Source organism: Erythrolamprus reginae, chromosome Z (assembly GCF_031021105.1).
Source record: "Erythrolamprus reginae isolate rEryReg1 chromosome Z, rEryReg1.hap1, whole genome shotgun sequence".
NCBI lineage: Eukaryota > Metazoa > Chordata > Lepidosauria > Squamata > Dipsadidae > Erythrolamprus > Erythrolamprus reginae.
In genome coordinates, this window is record NC_091963.1 from 129,509,280 (window position 1) to 129,530,231 (window position 20,952).

Here is a 20,952-nt window from a genome sequence, read left to right on the forward strand (position 1 = left end):
CAGTGTCAATCAGCTGCCAATCAGCTGTTGTGAAAAGATGGGGGAGGAAATGGGCCCCCTGCAACTCCTGCCGATGCTGGTCTCCCTGCAGCTTTCCGAGGAGGAGGAGGAGGGTGGGTGGGTGGGATGGTCAGCTGGAGTGGACACACAACTTCATTTATGTTGTGAGCCACCCCAAGCCTCAGGGAGGGGTGGCATACAAATCCAATACAAATCGACATATGAGTTTAATTCGTTCCAGACCTGAGCTCGTAAGTCGATCAACTCGTATCGCGAACGAATGCCTTTAGACTTTGTTTTTTGCGCCAAGACCGGAAGCAAGGAGATTCTTGCGCCAACTAGCGGAAGCTCGGCTCGTATCCCGAATTTAAGCTCGGGTGTCGAACAGAAATTTCGCTCACGTTGCGGCTCGTAACTTGGAATACTCGCATGTGGAGCAGCTCGTATCTAGAGGTACCACTGTAAATAAATAAATAAATTTCCATTGGTGAAACTGTGTTCCACCCTGTCCTGCCTGCTACCCACCCCTGCTTACAACCATTTGTTTAGTGACTGTTCAAAGTTACAACAGTGGCTTATGAGCTTTTTTCACATTTATGACCCATGGTCCTGTAATCAAAATTTGGGCACTTGGCAACTGGCATGCATTTATGACATGTGGGTCATGTGATCACTATTTATATTCTTAACAGGTATATTGTTAAGTGAAGAAAAGGGAAGCTGAAACTATTTCATTTTTATAAGATTGCAAAAAGAACAGGGCAGTGTTTCTCACTAAGAGTTCCCCACACTAAACTATACATTTAACCTAATGGTTTTTATTTATTTTACTTCTTTGGGCTCCAGGTATATGGAGCATCACATTCTACTGGGAATAGAACAGAACAGAGTAGAGTAGAATAATATGCTCTCAGTGTACATAAAAGAAAATATGCACTTGTCAAGAATCATGAGGTACAACACTTCATTATTGTCATTAAGATTGTCATGAGATAGAAAATTATGAAAAATGAATTTTTTAAAATCCTATCCGTCAAATTCTCTCCTGATAACATTATGGACATGTTCATAGAATAGAACAGAACAGAACAGAACAGAGTAGAGTAGAACAGAGTAGAGTAGAATAAAACAGAACAGAATTCTTTATTGGCCAAGTGTGATTGGACACACAAGGATTTTGTCTCTGGTGCATATGCTCTCAGTGTACATAAAAGAAAATATGCACTTGTCAAGAATAATGGAGGTACAACACTTCATGATTGTCATTAAGATTGTCATGAGATAGAAAATTCTGAAAAATGAATTTTTAAAAATCCTATCCGTCAAATTGTCTCCTGATAACATTATGGACATGTTCACCAGTTTTCTAAGCAGAAGTAATAACTCCTAGGAGTAATTTGCCAGTTCTCTTCTCCTTCTTGCTGCCATCTCCACCACCACCACCAATCACCATCCCAGCTTCCAATCTATCCTGTAATTCTGGAATTTTTCACCCTAGTTTTTTCCAGGTCTGGTCCTGCTCATTTTCCAAAAGCCACCCAAGGCTCGTTGACTTAGCATCAGTAAATGGAGAATTATGTCCCCAACCCCCCAAAATTAAAAGGGATTGTTTTTAAATAGTGAGAAAAAAACTAAAATCCCCCCAGAAGCCCTTACTAAGCTAGTTTTGATCCCACACAAACCACCAAAGCAGTTTCCATGTCAAGATAATCTCAATTACAAAGAATTTTTTCTGTTTATACACTGGCAGATTATACTGTTTACAAGATACGCAGCCTGAGAACATCCGTTCACACAGTTATCATTCCTGGTATCAACCGCATTAATCGAATACTACTGTGACATATATGCCAAAAGTCATTTCAAGCACACTTTCGCTGGCGGAGAGGGGAAAATTTTATTTGCCGTTTCTTATGGGTCAGCTGAGACAGCAGAGCATCTTTTGATGATTGTTTTTCAAAACCTTCATACAAATTGGGGGGCTGGGGAGGAAGAAGGGACATTATCTCTACTCTTTTCATGTAAACTGGGCCTTTGGGGAGCTTTGCAAAACTCTGTTCTTGCCTTGCAAAAATTTAGCACGGAAAGGATGTGGGTGAGAAACAGACACACTTAGCATTCTAATCACCTTTCACTCATCCTTAGATGGCTTGTTGAGATACATATACGCATTTTTTTCCTCCTGTGTAGGTAGTAAAGCATCATTACAGTTTGAGTATAGGTAGTCCCCAATTTACAACCATAAGTGAGCCAAAAATTTATGTTGTTAAGCGGACCGTGGTTACAACTTTTTTTTGCCACAGTGTTAAATGAATCCCTGAAGTCATAGAGTTAGTTACACAGATGTTAAGGTGTTAAGTATTATTATTATTATTGTTGTTATTATTATTATTATTATTATTATTAATTAGATTTGTGTGCCGCCCCTCTCCGCTGGTGTTAAGTGAATCTGGCTTCTCCATTGACTTTGCTTGTCAGAAGGTTGCAAAAGGAGGACCACATGAACCCAGGACACATAAATATGAGTCATTTGCTAAGCATCCGAATGTTGATCCAGTGAGCACAGGGATGCTGCAAAGGTGGCATGAAAAATGATCATAAGGCATTTTCAGTGTGCTGTAAATAACTGTGCTAAGTTGTACTGGGAAAAGTTCTGTTCCATTATGTTTTTTTAAAAAATTTAAACCCAGCAAAGCGCCAGAAAGGAGAAAAAATAGGGCTGCTGCAGAATTCCACTTGACTGGAAAACGGAGCTGTCCATTGGAAACTCCTCTCCAATATCCACCTGTGGACGCTCTGTCCAGAGAACCCCTTAAAATGAGAGCTCAGCCCCATACCAGGCCAAGCGCCCCTATGAGCCCAGGAAGTTCACCAGGGAATGGATCCTCAGAAATCATAACCATCAGCTCCAAACCATCAAGCCCCTCGTTCCCACCTTAACCGCCTCTCCTGCAGCCAAAACAAGCCTATACAGCAGGTGATTCGCTTGAAGAAAACCCCACATTCCTGAACTGGGGTTGCGAGAGGACTAAACCAAGACGCAGAAAAGGTGCCCCGCGCGTCAATGCCCCCAAGTCTAAATCACCGGGTCTATGGGGGAAGAGTCCTGGAAGCCTCCCGCCCGCTATCCTAAATAGGACCCAGCCCTTGACATTCCGCGGAAGGCTCCCCGCTCTACCACCCCAAATAAGAAAGTGGCGGCAGCCCCTGCTTTTCCTCTCCTCGAGTCACCCCACTCGAAGGAAAGGGATGGGAGTAGTGAACCTTCTGGCTAGGCAAGAAAGAACCTCCTGGCTTACCTGCAGAGATGCGACGCGGGCAGATGAAGGAAGCGCGGGAAGGCAAGTAGTTTTTCTGGGGTCTAGGTAGGGGGGGAACGTAGTTCAGTGCCGACCCCTACTTCCTAGCCAGCGGAGGCGCTGCAGAAGAGTTGCCAGCTGTGCTGACACGTGCGTTACAAGGGAAAAGAGTATAATAAAAAGGCCCAGGACTCCGTTAAAGCAGCAGACAGTGAAAGCGAAAGTTCTCCCTAAACGGGGAGGAGCTCGCACGCCTGGCCGTCCAGGGACTGATGCTATCTTGCGCAGGAGGGGTGGGTGAGACGCGGGAACCCGATCCAGGAATCAGCATGAAAAAGCGCAATCCTTCTTCTTCTTCTTCTTCTTCTTCTTCTTCTTCTTCTTCTTCTTCTTCTTCTTCTTCTTCTTCTTCTTCTTCTTCTTCTTCTTCTTCTTCCTCCTCCTCCTCCTCCGTCGTCACCAACATCTGGTGGGGCCAGGAATTGGAGCGAAAAGCCACTCCGGTCTTGGCCTTTCAAACTCATGCACATACCCACTCGCCCTCACCCCCAAAAATCAGGAGGTTACAAATTATAACTACCCGGGCAATTTAAAGGCTTCCACTTTTCCTCTCCATTCTGCTTTTCTTAGAGGACTTTGCAAGCCGCTAGCCCTTCTGGAGTACTCTTTAGGATTCCCTAGCCGCTTCTTTCCAAGGAGATCAAAGAGCGGTCCTTTGATCTCCCTGGAGATTTCCAAGGATTCCCTAGCCGCTTCTTTCTTCAGGCGGCTAGGGAATGATCGCAGCTTTCCGCCCTGCCAAGTATTCAAGGGACTTGAGGGTCCCGCGGCGTCTTTTTACCGATTGCCTTCGCCGGCTCTCCCCCACACATACCCCGAAAAGGTTTTCGTGAGGGTCCATCTTGTCCTCAAAGACCCCTCGTTGAACCCGCGGCCAGTGTCGCAAGGATTCCGCCTGGCTGCCTGTCTTCGCTCGGATCTTGCACCGCAGGTCTCCCCGGGGGAAGCCTGGGGTTTGGAAGGGAGCATCCAGACAGCCGAGGAATCTGGGTGGAAGTTGGGGCCAACGGTTTGGATAGAGACAGCCTGGTAGGGAGAGAAGCAGTCGCCCTAGTGAAAATTTAATCCCTACATGCCGAGCTTCCATTGGGTGAAGATCAAGTGTAATCCAAAAAATCGCTATTAAATCCATTTTAAGAAAATAGTTTTCTAGACCAGAACATTTTTTAAAAAAAATAATGTTTATTAATTTTTCCAATTTTTAAAAAGAAAACATTTCAATAATTTAGTACAGATTTATACCCGATATCTTGTGTTATATCACCTCTTTATAGATACATATATTATGTTACATATTGCAATATTCCTTTCACATTTTATTCCTGTCTTTACTTTTGTTACCCATCCAATTGTACCAATTTTTCCAAATTTCATAATACTCTGAATTGCTAGTTCCCTTAATCTCCCTGGTCATCCTATCCATTTCTGCATATCTGTAATTTTTTTCTATGATGTTATTTTCTGGTGGGGTTTCTTTGTTTTCCCAGAATTGTGCATAGGATATCCGTGCTGCCGTAATTATATGGGTAATTAAATATTGTATTTTGGAGGGGTGTAAGATTACAAATGGTGGTCACGTGACCTTAGGACATCATAAATACCTGCCAGTTGGCAAGTATCCAAATCTTGATCAGGTGGCCAGGGGATGCAGCAACAATTGTAAACATGAAAAGTCCACTTTTTTCACTGCCGTCCTAACTTTGAACAGTCAGTAAACAAATATTTTAAGTTGAAAACTACTTGTAACTCCTCTGTGGTGTTCAAAACAGTGGGGAGAATTAAGATACAAAAGGAATATTAAAAACATTGAAATCAAATAATAGACTACAGTAGTGGCATAATTGACTTGGGTGTCCTTTTTCAGGTGTCAAAATATGCCAGTCCAAGGAAGACTGCGTGTGCCAAAAGATTTGTTTTTATAAATATTGAACTTGGTCTAGAAAACTATTTTCCTAATATAGATTTATATTTATGATATGTGGCCTATGAGGGTAGAACAAGAAGCAATGGGTGGAAACTAATCAAGGAAAGAAATAATTTGGAACTAAGGAGAAATTTCTTGACAGTTAATTAGTGGAACAGCTTGCCTCCAGAAGTTGTGAATGCTCCAACACTGGAAGTTTTTAAGATGTTGGATAACCATCTGTATGAAGTAGTGCAGGGCTTCCTGCCTAAGCAGGGGGTTGGACTAGAAGACCTCCAAGGTCCCTTTGAACTCTGTTGTTGTTATCATTGCTAATCCAGATCAACCCACCTACTGGAGTTAACATTATGCACTGAGGCTTTTGGTTGACTTTGCTTGACAAAAGGTGATCATGTGACTCGAAGATACTGCAACCATCATAAATTACTGAGTTCCCAAGCCTCTGAATTTTGATCACGTGACCATGAGGATGCTGCAACAGTTGTAAGTGTAAAAAAGTGTCCTCACTTTTCCAATGCCATTGTAATTTCGAATGGTCACTAAATGAACTGTTGCAAATTGACGACTATCGGTAGAATTAGAGGATAAAGAATCCTTCTTAACCTTTAGCAGCTTAAAGATGAGTAGATTTCAACTCCCAGAGTTCCCCAGTCCAACAAAGCTAAAAATAATATTATGCTTTTGTGATCCTGGAATAAGATTAATAGTGAAGCTGCAGTTCTCAGCCACTTCTTCATTTGTTAATTTTTGGAGTATTTTTGAAATGAAAGGCAGATATTTCATGGTATGAAAACAGCAGGGTACCAAATGGAACAAAACACAGAGTTTTAACTCCAAGCATTGGAGTTCAAGGGCAGTTTTTCTGTTCATGGTCTAGTATGGTCTGACATTGACAGACAGTTGAACTTAATTCCCTGAGACTAGGATAGGGTCTCCAAACTTTGCAATTTTAAGACTAAAGAATTAGCTTGGTTTTCCTTAGCAGCCTGTTCAATTTTCCAAATCCTCCAAAAAATCTAAATTATAATCCTGGTTTGATTGGCAGCTATGGATGATACATGTAAAGGGTGCTGAACTTGGTGCTACTTGTGGAAATAAGGAACTAGGCCAGTGTTTCCCAACCTTTTTTGAGCTGTGGCACATTATTCATATTTTCAAAATCCTGGGAAACATTGAGCCGGAGGGGGGGGGGTGTAAAAAAAAGTTTGGACAAAAAAATATCTCTCTTCCTCCCTTTCACTCTATTTCTCTCTCCCTCCCTCTTTCTCTCTTCCTTCCTCTTTCTTTCTTTCCATCCCTCTTTCTTTCTCCCTTCCTTCCTCTCTTTTTTGCTCTCTTTCTCCCTCCTTCTATGTCTTTCTCTCTCCCTCCTTCCCCCCCTCTTGCTCTCTCTTGCTTTCTCTCTCTCTCTCTCTTGCTAACTCTCTTTCTCTCTCTTTCTGTCTCTCTTGCTAGCTCTCTCTTTTGCTCTCTCTCTGTGTCTCTTGCTATCTCTCTCTTGCTATCTCTCTCTTTCTCTCTCTGTCTCTCTTTTTCTCTCTCTCTTACTATCTCTCTCTTACTATCTCTCTCTTTCTTTCTTTCTTTCTTTCTCTCTCTCTTTCTTTCTCTCTCTCTCTCTCTCTGTCTCTCTTGCTATCTCTTTCTCTCTTTCTCTGTCTCTTGCTATCTCTCACTTTCTCTCTCTCTCACTTTCTCTGTCTCTCTTGCTATCTCTCTTTCTCTCTCTCTCTTTCTCTCTTGCTATCTCTCTCTCTCTTTCTCTCTCTTTCTTTCTCTCTCGTTACACCACGCGAGCAACAGCGGCATCGGGCAGTAGCCAGGGGTGGCGGCAGAGCGGTTGACTGAGCCCTGACGGCGGCAGCTGGACGTGCTGCTGGACGTCGTACATGCTGGTGCTGCACTGGGCATAGGTGTGGGGCTGGCACCTCCAGCCCAGCCAGCAGGCCAGTGCCAGCCCCACAGCGCCAGCATGTACAGAGTCCGGCAACATGTCTAGCCGCCACCATCGGTGCCTCCACCCTGGAGCTCCCTCTCGCCGCCACCATCCCCTAGTGACTGCCCGGTGCTGCTGCAGCCAACGCCCTCCTGCTGCCGGTGCCCTCCCACTGGGCCACAAAGGACATTTGCCACCGCCCCGCCAGGGAAGCTCCAGCTGGGCGGGGTGCTGCCGATGCCTCCACCCTAGAGCTCTTGCTCGCCGCCGCCATCCCCCGGCTACTACCTGGTGCCACTGCTGCCAGCGCCCTCCCGCTGCCGGTGCCCTCCCGCCGGGCTCCAAAGGGCACTTGTCCCTGCTGCCAGGGAAGCTCCAACTGGGCGGGGTGCTACCAGTGCCGGTGCCTCCGACTTGGAGCTCCCGCTCCCAGCCGCCACCCCTGGCTACTATCCAGTGCTGCTGTTGCCGGCGCTCTCCTGCTGGGCCCCAAAGCTCATCTGCCACAAAGAAGGAAGGCGCGAAAAAGGAGGTGCGAAGAATGAAGTGCAGCTTCCGGTCTCGGAAGCTGAGCTTTGCGGCACACCTGACCATGTCTCACGGCACACTGGTTGAAAAAGACTGGATTAGATGGACCATGAGGTCTTTTCCTGCCATCAATCTTCTATGTTTCTATGTTTCTAATGGGATGGAGCTCCATTTTTGCTACCCCTCTGTGTTCCCCCCCATCCGGGCAGTAGCCCACCCCTGAGAGAGACTCATTACATGCAAGACAAGTTAGTTCAAGCTGTGATTTGTCATAATTGTAATGGTTAAGGGGTACAGCTCACGAAAACCCCAAATCCACCATCTCAGAAAATTAGAATACTACATGCGATCAATAAGACAAGGATTGTACATAAAACAATATCGATCCTCTGAAAAGTATAAGCACGCATATGTACTCAGTACTGGGCTTGGGCCCCTTTTGCAGCAATTACTGCTTCAATGCGATGTGGCATGGAAGCTATCAACCTGTGGCACTGCTGAGGTGTTGTGGCAGACCAGGATGCTTCAATAGCAGCCTTCAGCTCTTCTGTATTGCTCCATCTCATGTCTCTCATCTTTCTCTTGGCAGTGCCCCAAAGATTCTCTATAGGGTTCCGGTCAGGCAGGTTTGCTGGGCAATCAAGCACAGTAATCTACAGTCATTGAATCAGGTTTGGGTACTTTTGGCAGTGTGGGCAGGTGCCAAGTCCTGCTGGAAAATGAAACCAGCATCCCCATTAAACTCATCTGTGGAAGGAAGCACAATCCTTGTTTTATTGATGGCATGTAATATTCTAATTTTCTGAGATTGTGTATTTGGGGTTTCCATGAGTTGCACCTCATAATCATCACAATTATGACAAATCACAGCTTGAACTATCTTGCCTTGCATTTAATGAGTCTATATTATTATATTATATTATATTATATTATATTATATTATATTATATTATATTATATTATATTATATTATATTATATTATATTATATTATATTATATTATATTATATTATATTATATTATATTATATTATATTATATTATATTATATTATATTATATTATAATTATATTATATTATATTATATTATATTATATTATATTATATTATATTATATTATATTATATTATATTATATTATATTATATTATATTATATTATATTATATTATACAGTATTATATTATATTATATTTATTATATTATATTATATTATATTATATTATATTATATTATATTATATTATATTATATTATATTATATTATATTATATTATATTATATTATATTATATTATATTATATTATATTATATTATATTATATTATATTATATTATACAGTATTATATTATATTATATTTATTATATTATATTATATTATATTATATTATATTTATTATATTATATTATATTATATTATATTATATTATATTATATTATATTATATTATATTATATTATATTATATTATATTATATTATATTATATTATATTATATTATATTATATTATATTATATTATATTATATTATATTATATTATATTATATTATATTATATTATATTATATTATATTATATTATATTATATTATATTATATTATATTATATTATATTATATTATATTATATTATATTATTATATTATATTATAGTGTTCCCTCGATTTTCGCGGGGGATGTGTTCCGAGACTGCCCGTGAAAGTCCAATTTCCGCAAAGTAGAGATGCACTATTTTTGGCTATATCACAAGCCTTCCCTTAACACTTTAAATCCCTAAATTACAATTTCCCATTCCCTTAGCAACCATTTAGATTATTACTCACTATGTTTATTTATGAAAGTTTATTAAAAAATGTTTTTTAAAGGCAGAGGAAAGTTTGGCAATGACATATGACGTCATCGGGCAGGAAAAACTGTGGTATAGGGGGGGAAACCGCGAAGTATTTTTTAATTAATATTTTTGAAAAACCATGGTATAGACCAATGATTTTCAACCTTTTTTGAGCTGCGGCACATTTTTTACATATACAAAATCATGGGGCACATTGAGCGGGGGGGTGGGGTAGGGGGCTAAAAAAAAGTTTGGACAAAAAAATTCTCTCTCTCTCTCTCTTCCTCCCTTTCGCTCTATTTCTCTCCCTCTTTCTCTCTTTCTTCCTTCCTCTCTCTCTCCATCCCTCTTTCTTTCTCTATTCCTTCCTTCCTCTTTTTTGCTCTCTTTCTATCTCTCCCTCCTTCCCTGCCTCTCTTGCTTTCTTTCTCTCTCTCTTTTGCTTTCTTTCTCTCTTCCTTCCTTCCTCTCTTTTTTCCTCTCTTTCTATCTCTCCCTCCTTTCCTGCCTCTCTTGCTTTCTTTCTCTCTCTTGCTTTCTTTCTCTCTCTTTCTCTCTCTCTTGCTTTCTTTCTCTCTCTCTTGCTTTCTCTCTCTTGCTTTCTTTCTCTCTCTTTCTCTCTCTCTTGCTTTCTTTCTCTCTCTCTTTTGCTTTCTCTCTCTCTCTCTCTCTCTCTCTCTTGCTGAGCTTCGCGGCACACCTGACCATGTCTCACTGGTTGAAAAACACTGGTATAGACGTTCCACGAAGTTCAAACCCGCGAAAATCAAGGGAACACTGTATATTATATTATATTATATTATATTATATTATATTATATTATATTATATTATATTATATTATATTATATTATATTATATTATATTATATTATATTATATTATATTAATTATATTATATTATATTATATTATATTATATTATATTATATTATATTATATTATATTATATTATATTATATTATATTATATTATATTATATTATATTATATTATATTATATTATATTATTACATTACATTACATTACATTACATTACATTATATTATAATCATAGTTAATGGTACGTTGAACCCACCTGAATAGGGCCATTAACCACAACATGTTCCTTCTCTCTGATTCTGCTCCAGCAGACAGAACCTACATAAAGCATGAAGTTTTCCAGTTGAGATGAAAGATTTCTCTTTTACAAAGCCGGAAACTCTAGGAAAAAAAACAAAAGGAATCTCACAGTCTACTGGAGTCACCCACAGAACGAGCATCGGCACACTCAATTGAAAAGATATATTGCGTGCTGGCTTTCACGGACCAAGATTGGTGAGTCAGATAACATACCACTGCTTGGCTCAGTTTAAAGCCTCCAGAACAGGCTGCTTTTTTCTACTTGCCCTGGCATAATATTTCCTTATGACATTAATCTCATTGTCAGTCTCCCAAGTTTTAATCCATTGTGTCTCAAATTGGAAATTTTCAGACATGTGGATTTCAAGTCCTAGAATTTCCCAGCCAGCAAGTTGCCGACATTGCTTTTCTGTAACTATTCCAGGGTTTAAGTGGGAGCTTCCTTCTTCTTCTAAAATAGTTCTTGCCATAGGAATGATCTCCCCATAAAAACAGACGTCTTTTTCCTCTTCTTGTGTTGCCTTCAGCAAATCCCTATGCTCCTATTGTATACATCAAAAGTGCTTTTCCAAAAGGCACACTGAGTTTTATTTTTTCCCCTTGAAGATGTTTTACTTCTTGCCTGTGAAGCGTCTTCAGTTCTCAGAAGTGAAGGAAAGGAAGAATCATTTATAAGGAAAAATCTAGTTTTTGGGGGATAACCATGACCTGAATGAATATGGAGAATCTCCAGAGACACTCCTATTGACCATTTAGAAACATAGAAACATAGAAGTCTGACGGCAGAAAAAGACCTCATGGTCCATCTAGTCTGCCCTTATACTATTTTCTGTATTTTATCTTAGGATGGATCTATGTTTATCCCAGGCATGTTTAAATTCAGTGACTGTGGATGTATCTACCACGTCTGCTGGAAGTTTGTTCCAAGGATCTACTACTCTTTCAGTAAAATAATATTTTCTCATGTTGCTTTTGATCTTTCCCCCAACTAACTTCAGATTGTGTCCCCTTGTTCTTGTGTTCACTTTCCTATTAAAAACACTTCCCTCCTGGACCTTATTTAACCCTTTTAACATATTTAAATGTTTCGATCATGTCCCCCCCCCCCTTTTCCTTCTGTCCTCCAGATTATACAGATTGACTTCATGAAGTCTTTCCTGATATGTTTTATGCTTAGACCTTCCACCATTCTTGTAGCCCGTCTTTGGACCCATTCAATTTTGTCGATATCTTTTTGTAGGTGAGGTCTCCAGAACTGGACACAGTACAGTATTCCAAATGTGGTCTCACCAGCATTCTATATACAGTAGCGGGATCATAATCTCCCTCTTCCTGCTTGTTATACCTCTAGCTGTGCAGCCAAGCATCCTACTTGCTTTCCCTACCGCCTGGGGGTTGTTTTCTTTGGAGCAGTATATCTATCATTTTTTCAGAATGATATTATTCCAGAGGGCATGCCAAACTATCAGTTTGAGCTGTATTGGACAACCCCAGTGCAAAATCCAAGCAGGAACCCACATCCCTAGGCTAGCCTTCTTTCCCAGGTCTAGCCTTCATTAAGAAGAACAACTGAAATTTTGCAGGATTCAATCTTTATTTATTTATTTATTGGATTTGTATGCCACCCCTCTCCGGAGACTCGGGGCAGCTAACAGCAATAATAAAACAATGTACAATAATAATCCAATAAATACTAAAAATGATTAAAAACCTATTAATATAAAAACCCAAACATACATACAGACATACCATACATAAAATTGTAAAGGCCCAGGGGGAAAGAGCATCTCAATTCCCCCATGCCTGGTGGCAGAGGTGGGTTTTAAGTAGCTTACGAAAGGCAAGGAGGGTGGGGGCAATTCTAATCTCTGGGGGGAGTTGGTTCCAGAGGACCGGGGCCACCACAGAGAAGGCTCTTCCCCTGGGTCCCACCAAGCGACATTGTTTAGTTGACGGGACCCGGAGAAGGACAACTCTGTGGGACCTAACTGGTCGCTGGGATTCGTGCAGCAGAAGGCGGTCCCTGAGATAATCTGGTCCGGTGCCATGAAGGGCTTTATAGGTCATAACCAACGCTTTGAATTGTGACCGGAAACTGATCGGCAACCAATGCAGACTGCGGAGTGTTGGTGTAACATGGGCATATTTGGGAAAGCCCATGATTGCTCTCGCAACTGCATTCTGCACGATCTGAAGTTTCCGAACACTGAATTGATCACGGGAACTAATGGTTTATTCTTCCAAACTTTGAAGCTCTTGCTGGACCCCGTCTCTCTTTCTCTCTCTCTCCAGAATACACGTAGTAGATTGTTCTGTGTATTGTATTTATATGGTACCTGGTTTATACATGTGTAGTTTTTAGTTTTTAACTAGGGTGTTTAATGGCAGGCTATTAAGTCATTGATGGTTGTTTCATTGTGAAGCTGAACCCTCTGCTCCTAAGTACCTGATAAGGCAGTGATAAATCAGCACTCCTATTGTCCGACAAGGGGTAGGGAGAGCAATTGGAATAATGATTTACCAGCAGCTTATCAGGTACTTAGTGCTCAGAGAAGCAACTATCAGTGACTTAATGGCCAGTCCTTAAAACACCCTAATTAACAACTAAAAGCTTCACACAACCCGGCATCATATAAATACTGTATAGGAAATCCTTGACTTATGACCACAATTGAGCCCCAGATTTTGATTGCTGAGACACTTGTTGAGCTTTGCCTCATTTTATGACCTTGTCACAGTTATTAATTGAATGACTGCATTGCCAAGTTAATATTAGAGTTGTTAAGTGAAACTGGCTTCCCTATTGGCTTTGCTTGCCAGAAGATCACAAAAGTTGATCACATGATCCCGGAACAGTGCAACCACCATAAATATGAATTGGTTGCCAAGCCTCTGAATGTTGATTACATGGCCATGGGGATTATGCAAAGGTTGTGAGTATGAAACATGGCTCATAAGTCACTTTTTTCATTGCTGTTGTAACTTTGAACTGTTGTAAGTCGAGGACTACTTGTGCAACTCATAGAAGAGTCCATTGCACTGGAAAGAGAGAAATTCCCTAATGATGGATGTCAGGGTTCCAAATGGCATCTAAAACTAAATCAGAATCCAAGGCAGAGTATTTCTCAATGTTCCAATTTATTAATAGAGCCGTGCTGGTACATCTGGGTGAAACCCGAGTCCTCCAAGTTTCACCACCCAATTCAAAGTTCAAGCCCTTGCCCCCACACCCAGAAATCCATCACGTTGTACAATTTTCAATTGCCACGCTGCCAGAGTCTACCTATCTCCTTCCGTGCAGGTGCAGAGGTGCAGAGACAAAGGATGACCTTGGATTCCTAGAAAGAATTTGTTATGGCTGTATGCCAGCAGCTTCAAAAAATCCCACCTCCTATCCTGCCCCAAAATGTATAGTAGAATGGTATAAAGCAGTGATGAAGAACCTTTCTTTCCTCGGGTGCCAAAAGAGCGTGCATGCACATTATTGCACATGTGCAAGTGCCCACACCCATGATTTAATGCCTGGGGAGGGCAAAAACAGCTTCCCCTACCCCCGGAGGTCCTCTGGAGGCTGGAAACAGCCTGTTTCTCAAATTCTGGTGGGCTCAGTAGGCTCATGTTTCACCCTCCCCAGGCTCCAAAGGCTTCCCTGGAGGGTTTAAAATGCCCTTCCCAACCCCTCCAGAGACTCTCTGGAAGCCAAAAACGCCCTCCCAGAGCTTTTGTGTGTGCCAAAAAGCAGCTGGTTGGCACACACATGCACGTTGAAGCTGAGCTAGGGCAACGGCTTGTGTGCCAGCAGATATGGCTCTGCGTGCCATCTGTGGCACCCATGCCATAGGTTCACCATCACAGATATAAAGTGCGGGAGAAGCGTAAGATCTCAATTAAAATAGCTTCGGCCTGACAGGCAGACTCCCCTCCGAAAAAAAATGTATCCTAAAGGAAGAAAAAGAAAAATAACATAGGAGGTTAACATAGCATTATCAACCAACCCTCCACCAGGGGGATCCTTCCATATTTATCATGGAATTGCTTCAGGCTTGTTCATTCCAACATTTTACCCAGGCAGCTTCTGGCAAAGGGCATCCTTTCCGATGTATTAAATATTGTAACTGACCCCTATGCTTCCTGGAGTCTAAAATCTTATTTATCTCATAGTGAGGGGGTGGTTGGATTTGTGGCCTTAAGCTTGACCCAATCACAGGTTTTAATAAACTGCAGTGGAATACATGATGAATCTCTCCCAATATTCAAGCTGAATTGTGAATGGGTTGATAACCATTGGGAAAGAATCCCAAAATACTGGTCCTAGTTTCTTGTTGGGCATTTTCAAACGGATATATTTGGTAGACAAGAAAAGTTTGTCCCCCACTTGGAACGGGTGCTCTAGCACAGTGTTTTTCAACCAGTGTGCCGCGTGACATGGTCAGGTGTGCCGCGAAGCTCAGAGAAAGAAAACAAGAGAGAGAGAAAGAGCAAGAGAGAGAGAAAGCAAGAGAGAGAGCAAGAGGGAGAAAGAAAGCAAGAGAGAAAGAAAGAGAGAGAGAGAAAGAGAGAGAGAAAGAGCAAGAGAGAGAGAAAGCAAGAGAGAGAGCAAGAGGGAGAAAGAAAGCAAGAGAGAGAGAAAGAGAGAGAGAGAAAGAGAGAGAGAAAGAGCAAGAGAGAGAGAAAGCAAGAGAGAGAGCAAGAGGGAGAAAGAAAGCAAGAGAGAAAGAAAGAGAGGGAGGGAAGGTGGGAGAGAGAAAGACATAGAGGGAGGGAGGGAGAAAGAGAGCAAAAAAGAGGAGAGAAGGAAGAAAGAAAGAAAGAGGGATGGAGAGAGAAAAAAGGAGGAGAGAAAGAGGGAGAGAGAAATAGAGCGAAAGGGAGGAAGAGAGATAATTTTTTTGTCCAAACTTTTTTTAGCTGCCCCCCCCCCCAATGTGCCCCATGGTTCTGTAAATGTAAAAAATGTGCCGCGGCTCAAAAAAGGTTGAAAATCACTGCTCTAGCATGATAAATATCTGGACAAACCAAACGATCCCCCTGGTGGAGGGGTGGTTGATGATGCTATGTTAACCTCCTATGTTATTTTTCTTCTTGTATGCTTTTGCTGCTTCAGCTAGTGCTTTCTTGGTGTTCTCCAACCCTTTTTTCAGTGTCTCCATCCACTCCGTTAGAGACATGAAAGTGGGGATCTCCGTGGGTAGTTTATTTATTTGTTTTATTTATTTAATTGGATTTGTATGCCGCCCCTCTCCGAGGACTCGGGGCGGCTCACAGCATATACCAAAACAAAACAATAATATAAATCCAAGTAAAACCTATCAAACCAATCGTTCAACATACTTAAACATTCATTGATCAGGGGGAAGATCATGGCATCGGACCAGAATATCTCCGGGACCGTCTTCTGCTGCACGAATCCCAGCAACCAGTGAGGTCCCACAGAGTTGGCCTTCTCCGGGTCCCGTCGACTAAACAATGTCGTTTGGCGGGACCCAGGGAAAGAGCCTTCTCTGTGCCGGCCCCGACCCTCTGGAACCAACTCTCCCCAGATATCAGAGTTGCTCCCACCCTCCTTGCCTTTCGTAAGCTCCTTAAAACCCACCTCTGTCGTCAGGCATGGGGGAATTGAGATACAGTGTTCCCTCGATTTTCACGGGTTCGAACTTTGCGGAAAGTCTATACCACGGTTTTTCAAAAATATTAATTAAAAAATACTTTGCGGTTTCCCCCCCCTATACCACGGTTTTTCCCGCCCGATGACGTCATATGTCATCGGCAAACTTTCGTCCATCTTTAATAAATATTTTTTTTAATAAACTTTAATAAATAAACATGGTGAGTAATAATCTAAATGGTTGCTAAGGGAATGGGAAATTGCAGTTTAGGGGTTTAAAGTGTTAAGGGAAGGCTTGTGATACTGTTCATAGCCAAAAATAGTGTATTTACTTCCGCATCCCTACTTTGCGGAAATTTGACTTTCGCGGGCGGTCTCGGAATGCATCCCCCGCAAAAATTGAGGGAACACTGTATTCCCTTCCCCCTAGACTTATAAAATTTATGCATGGTATGTCTGTATGTATGATTGGTTTCTTAAATTTGGGTTTTTTACATTACTTTTAATATTAGATTTGTTCATATTGTCTTTTTACTGTTGTTAGCCGCCCCGAGTCTGCGGAGAGGGGCGGCATACAAATCTAATAAATAAATAATAAATAAATAAATAAATAAATAAAAGTCCCAAGCCTGGCAGTAAAGATGAGTTTTTAAGCTCTTTTGGAAGGAGAGGAGGGTGGGGGCAGTGCGAAACTCTGGGGGGAGTTGATTCCAGAGGGTTGGGGCTCCCACAGAGAAGGCTCTTCCCCTAGGGCCCGCCAACCGACATTGTTTGGTCGACGGGACCCTAATGAGGCCAACTCTGTGGGACCTCACCGGTCGCTGGGATTCGTGCGGCAGAAGGCAGTCTCGGAGATAATCTGGTCCTATGCCATGTGGGGCTTTATAGGTCATAACCAACACTTTGAATTGTGCCCAGAAACGGATTGGTAGCCAATGCAGTCCACGGAGTGATGGCGAGATTTCTTAGTTCAAGCATAGTAACAAATTCCATGCCACTGGGAACCTGAAAAGGACTTAGTCCAGTGCTGCTATGGACAGCATTGTTATATGCTACCTCAGCAAATTGCAGTAGCTCTGATTGGTAATCCACATAACAACAGATGTATTATTCAACCATTGCGTTCGTACGTCCAACTGTCCTTTTTATACTCGGATGAAAAGCCAAGCTGAGTCCTTGTGCAGATCCAATTGCACTCAGGAACTCTCTCCAGAAATTGGGTGTAAACATGTACACCTCAGTCGGTCGGAAACGTCTCTTTTTGGCACGCCATGCAGGTGGTAGATGTGTTTGAGAAACAACTCTGCTAGCTTCAAGTTTCAAGTTTCAAGTTTATTGGATTGATATGCAGCCCCTCTCCGAAAACTCAGGGCGGCTAACAGCAATCATCGACAGTATATAATAATAATCCAATACTAAAAGCAAATTAAAAACCCTTAATATACAAAACCAAACACACATACAAACATACCATGCATACCATTGTAACGGCCTAGGGGGAGAAGAAATCTTAATTCCCCCATGCCTGGCGGCAGAGGTGGGTTTTAAGTAGCTTATGAAAGGCAAGGAGGGTGGGGGCAATTCTAATGTCTGGGGGGAGTTGGTTCCAGAGGGCTGGGGCCACCACAGAGAAGGCTCTTCCCCTGGGTCCTGCCAAATTACCATATTTCTGCTGCTGTCTGGGAGTTCTATGATGAAGGCCATCGCTATCACTTCCCAGGGTTTGCTGGGATTAGCCTCTTTCTGCAGGAATCCAGGCCGATATTTCCTAGTCGTGCACATGGCACAGCTTTTGACGTAGTCCTCAACTTCAGCTTTCATCTTTGGCCACCAAAACTGGTGCCAGGTTAGGTGGAGAGCTTTCAGGAACCCAAAGTGCCCCCCCAGTTTGGAGTCATGGCTTTAGTTGCAGTACTTCCAGCCTCAAGCTTGCAGTACACATAGTTTGGATCCCTTCCAGGCCAAGCCTTCCTTCACGGTTAAGACTTCATTGTTGTCTTTGAGCCAAGGTCACTGGGCAGAGCTGCTTTCAATGCTGTAGTCCATTTGTCCTGGCCAGGAGCTCCCGGTTGGCTGGCTTGGCTTTGGGTAATAACTTGTGCTGCCGCCTTTACCTGTTGAGGGAGGATGAGGGATTGCCCCTCCTGTTCCTTTTGGCTCTCATACTGTGGCTTTCTGGACAAAGCATTTGCCAGTAAGTCCTTTCCATCCGGGATGTGTTTCAGCTCGAATTTAAATCAGCAGACTTGCTTTGGTGAGAGCTTCCTGGGTCTTTTCAGGACTTTGAAGTTTTTTTATGATCTGTCCACACCTTGAATGGCACCTTGCCTCCTTCTAGGAATTTCTGACAGTCTCAATGCGATCAGGCGGTAGGGAAAGCAAGTAGAATGCTTGGCTGCATAGCTAGAGGTATAACAAGCAGGAAGAGGGAGATTGTGATCTTGCTGTATAGAGCGCTGGTGAGGCCACATTTGGAATCCTGTGTCCAGTTCTGGAGACCTCGCTTACAAAAAGATATTGACAAAATTGAACGGGGTCCAAAGACGGGCTACAAGAATGGTGGAAGGTCTTAAGCATAAAACGTATCAGGAAAGACTGAATGAACTCAATCTGTATAGTCTGGAGGACAGAAGGGAAAGGGGGGACATGATTGAAGCATTTAAATATGTTGAAGGGTTAAATAAGGTCCAGGAGGGAAGTGTTTTTAATAGGAAAGTGAACACAAGAACAAGGGGGCACAATCTGAGGTTAGTTGGGGGAAAGATCAGAAGCAATGTGAGAGAATATTATTTCACTGAAAGAGTAGTAGATCCTTGGAACAAACTTCCAGCAGACGTGGTTGGTAAATCCACAGTAACTGAATTTAAACATGCCTGGGATAAACATATATCCATCCTAAGATAAAATACAGGAAATAGTATAAGGGCAGACTAGATGGACCATGAGGTCTTTTTCTGCCATCATTCTTCTATGTTTCTAATTGCCTCCAGGTGAGCAATGCCCAATTAACTGCATAGGTTTCTTTCTCCCAAATGGCCCACCTCCTTTCATTGGTCATGAGCTTTTTCGAAACGTAGGTGCATGGCAGGAGTTATCCGTCTTTGATTTTCTGCAATAGCACCGCTGCTATAGCTACGTCGCTGGCATCGGACTGAATGATGAACTATTGTTCTGGGTCAGGGTGTTGCAGAATGGGACCTTGGGTAAAGAACTGTTTTAGTCTCTTGAAGGCCTTTTGACATTCCATCGTCCACCCAATGGGCTGGCTTGGCTTTGGTTTTGCCGGCGATGGCCCTGTCTTCACTTCAGTTTGGGGCTACGTCACCCCTGCAAAAGCTGGGATGAATTGCTGAGAATGTCATCTAAATATAAAAGCACCCCTTTGTACAGATGGGAGTGGAGCACCTCATTTATGTATTGCATAAAGACTATGGGGACCCCTTGGAGTCCAAATGGGATGACTTTGAATTAGAAATTCCCCAGAGGGCAGTTGAGCAGTTTTCCACTCACCCTCCTCCCTATTGCATATTTGCCTTCTCCGGGTCCCGTCGACAAAACAATGCCATCTGGCGGGACCCAGGGGGGGAGCCTTCTCTGTGGCGGCCCCAACCCTCTGGAATCAACTCCCCCCGGAGATTAGGACTGCCCCCACCCTCCTTGCCTTTCGCAAACTCCTAAAAACCCACCTTTGTCACCTGGCATGGGGAAATTGATTCCCCTCGCCCGCTTCGTTTTATGTATAGTTTGTTTGGGTTGTATGAGTGTTTTTAATCAAGGATTTGTAACTGTTTTGTTTTTAATCATTGGATTTGTATTTTATATTCCTGTTGTGAGCTGCTCTGAGTCTCCGAAGAGGGGCGGCATACAAATCAAATAAACAAACAAACAAACAAACAAATTTGGTAATGTGCTTCTCTTAAATCCAGTTTGGTGAACACCTTTCCTTTGGCTATATGGTTCATCCGGGGAGGGGAGTACTGTTTTGTATGCAAATGGTGTTGATGCCCCAGAGGTCCATGCACAGTATGATTCCATCTTTCTTCCCTTTGAAGAGTACCGCAGCGGACATTTGTGACTTGTTGGCTGGATGAATCCCCATTCCAGGTTAGGCATTGATGTATCTCTGTAGCTTCTCCATCTCCTTAAAGGTCATGGAGTACATCTCTGGTTTTGAGAGTTTGTCCCCCAGCACAAATTCTATTGCACAGTCTGTAGTGAATGGGATGGTACTTGTAATCTTCCTCATTAAAGACTCTCTCTAGGTCTTGGTACTCTAAGGACACTTGCTGGAGACCTGGGGGCTTGGCCTCTACTGTGAAGATGGCTGGCTTAGGTTGGTTTGGCCTGACAGACTTTGCAATCCTTCATATGGTCCTTAGGAATTTGGGGGGGAGGGTAACGGCCCAATGCCTAGGGTTAGTTCTGCAGCTGCCTTCCCACTTTATGGAGGAGGTCCATTTATCTAGCCACGCAAGTCCCAATATGATTGTTTCAGGTATTTTTGGGGCTATAATGAATCTGATAAACTCATGGTGGCATCCTATTTACAACAATTCGGTGAGATACATGGCAGGGGGTTTAAACTCGACTGCAGGAAATATGACTTTAGTAACTAAGTAGTTGATGCATGGAACTCACTACCACTCTGTAGTATCATT

At 42.3% G+C, this 20,952-nt stretch overlaps 1 protein-coding gene across 2 annotated transcripts in view; it reads right to left on the reverse strand.

Annotated features, from left to right (window-relative positions):
* FLT3LG (fms related receptor tyrosine kinase 3 ligand) overlaps positions 1 to 3,548 on the reverse strand; it is a 30,821-nt gene extending 27,273 nt beyond the window's left edge. For both annotated transcript variants that reach the window (XM_070766811.1, XM_070766810.1), the window contains exon 1: positions 3,300 to 3,548. The gene's annotated coding sequence lies outside the window, so the exon portion shown is untranslated. The remainder of the gene's footprint in view (positions 1 to 3,299) is intronic.
* Positions 3,549 to 20,952: the final 17,404 nt, after the last annotated feature.